The following is a 2500-nucleotide window of genomic DNA, read 5'->3' on the forward strand; positions in this document are numbered from 1 at the left end:
AGTCTTATGTTGATGCAGTGTACGAAGCTACCCCGCCCACACAAAAACGCTAGCCAGGTATGGCCGGCATCTTTTATGCTTCCAAGATAATTTCAACACGCCATGATGATACTGAATGTCTGACAATGCTTCCTGATAATGCTTGCTTCCTCAGCGTCATCAGTGCTAAACCAATGCTAGCTACGCTTAGGCACCAACCGCACGTCTAACAAGGATAGACTAGCGTACCATAGTAGTATCACAAAAAGCAACACATGCCACTTTAACGCCTATCGTTTCCCAATCATCAGCACAAATCAAATGCTGGCTAGCACCAGTAGCACGTCAAACATAGATCAGCAAGCACATCATCATCGAATTGCCACACAAACAGCACCATCCCAAACTTCCAAAGCTAGACCACAACCCTGGATCGGTGTCGCAGAGACCTAACGAGGCATCCCCACACCACGCCAAGGCCCCCACTCGGAGGGGTATTATGCCACCGACTAGGAATCAAGCAACAGTCACCCAAGCTCGCGCTCAAAGGCAGTCTGGCACCTTCATCCCTTGCCATGCTCACCCACTGCTCCCCCCCTATATATACATATTGCACAAGGAGCTTGGTGACAGCAACACCCATTGCTTTCCCTGAGGATGTATATTTCTTAGTATGCGCACGGCGTCGAGGCACAGGTGAAGCCAACGGCGCTAGTTTCTGCGCCCTATGTCGAGGAAAATCAAGGCAACGGGCTAGTGTATGGGCACAACGTCGAGGAGACTCAAGGAGATGGGGCTATTTTTCAGGTCACCGTTCGAGAAATCAAGGCAACGTGTTGGGGGGGATGGCCTCTTTCATGGGTCGTGGGGCTTGGCTTGGCTTGCCTCGTGTGTGCTCGATACAGCCTCACGATTCTTATTTGCCCATCAACCATGCCGGGCACCTATGAGAATGAGACCCCATGGTACCCCCTATATATACATATTGCACAAAGAGCTTGGTGACAGGAACAGACATTGATTTCCCTGATGATGCATAATTTTTGGACACACACGACTTGGGGGCGAGGGGACACGGGAGTGGGGCGCCAATGGGGGGCGTTTTGGCCCCATTTTCGTCAAGAGCGGGCGTCTTGGCCATGCCTCGAGCGTGCCAGCCTCGAGAGCCTTGGGCGCTGGACATCCTTGGGGCGCCAATGGGCAGCAGTCCCATGGTTCCCCTATATATACATATTGCACAAAGAGCTTGGTGACAGGAACAGATATTGATTTGCCCAGGGATGCATAATTGTGCGAAATCGTCCATAACTCGCTCGAATTAATTCGGATTGACACAAAATTTTGTAGGGATGCTTTTTATTATAAATGAAAAGCTTTGAAATGAAAAAAAAAAACAAAATGTCATGTTTGAGGCGTAAATGTTTGTGTCCTATCCTTGGTCACGCCTTGAAGCGTTGGTTCCCTACTTGTTGGAATGTCGCTCAAATCAAGTAGGAATGCCATTGAAACATTGTGTGGGTCATTGTTAACATAGACGAATGGACTTGAAATGAAAATATATCATATTTGGGTTTTTGTCCCTGTCGCCTGGTGATAGGCAGGCAGATAAGGCTTTTAGGTATTCATAGGTGGCTTAGATGAACTCGAAAGAACACGAGTTGATCGGATTGGAACTCATATATTCAATTTACTATGTACTAAGTAGGAACTACACTTTGCTCCCTTCATCGTTTGACTTGCTTAGAAATCTGCTCATGGTTTGTCAAGGCCCCTTGTTCCTTAGACCGATGAGGATGGGATTGGGTTGCTCATGGGCATGTGTGTGGCAAGATGCCTTGTTCCATTGGTCGTTCATGGGTGTTCGTGTACGAAGTAAACTTGTTCCCTTGGTCGTTCATGGGGTTGTGTGTGGGAAGAAGCCTTCTTCACTTGGTCGTTCATGTGTGTTTGTTTGGGAGGTAGCCTTGTTCCCTTGGTCGTTCATGGGAATGTGTGTGGCAATACGCATTGTTCCTTGGTCGTTCATACCCTTGTTCCCTTGGTCGTTCATGGGTCTGTGTGTGGGAAGAGGCGTTGTTCACTTGGGTAGCCTGCTTGCCTTGCCAGCCCCATATGCATTGTTCCCTTGGTCGTTAGTGGATGGGTTTGTGTGTGGCATGGTGCCTTGTTCCCTTGTGTGGCCTGACTGCTTGGCTTGACATGACCTAGCCTTGCCAGCCTCACATCCATTGTTCACTTGGTCGTTCATGGGCATGTGTGTGGCAAGGTGCCTTGTTCCCTTGGTCGTTCATGGGGTTGTGTGTGGGAAGAAGCCTTGTTCCCTTGGTCGTTCATGTGTGTTTGTTTGGGAGGTAGCCTTGTTCCCTTGGTCGTTCATGGGAATGTGTGTGGAAATACGCATTGTTCCTTGGTCGTTCATACCCTTGTTCCCTTGGTCGTTCATGGGTCTGTGTGTGGGAAGAGGCGTTGTTCCCTTGGTCGTTCGTTCATGGGTTTGTGTGTGGCAAGGTGCCTTGTTCCC

This window comes from Lactuca saligna, unplaced genomic scaffold (assembly GCF_052625555.1).
Source record: "Lactuca saligna cultivar CGN05327 unplaced genomic scaffold, ASM5262555v1 scaffold_267, whole genome shotgun sequence".
Taxonomy (NCBI): domain Eukaryota; kingdom Viridiplantae; phylum Streptophyta; class Magnoliopsida; order Asterales; family Asteraceae; genus Lactuca; species Lactuca saligna.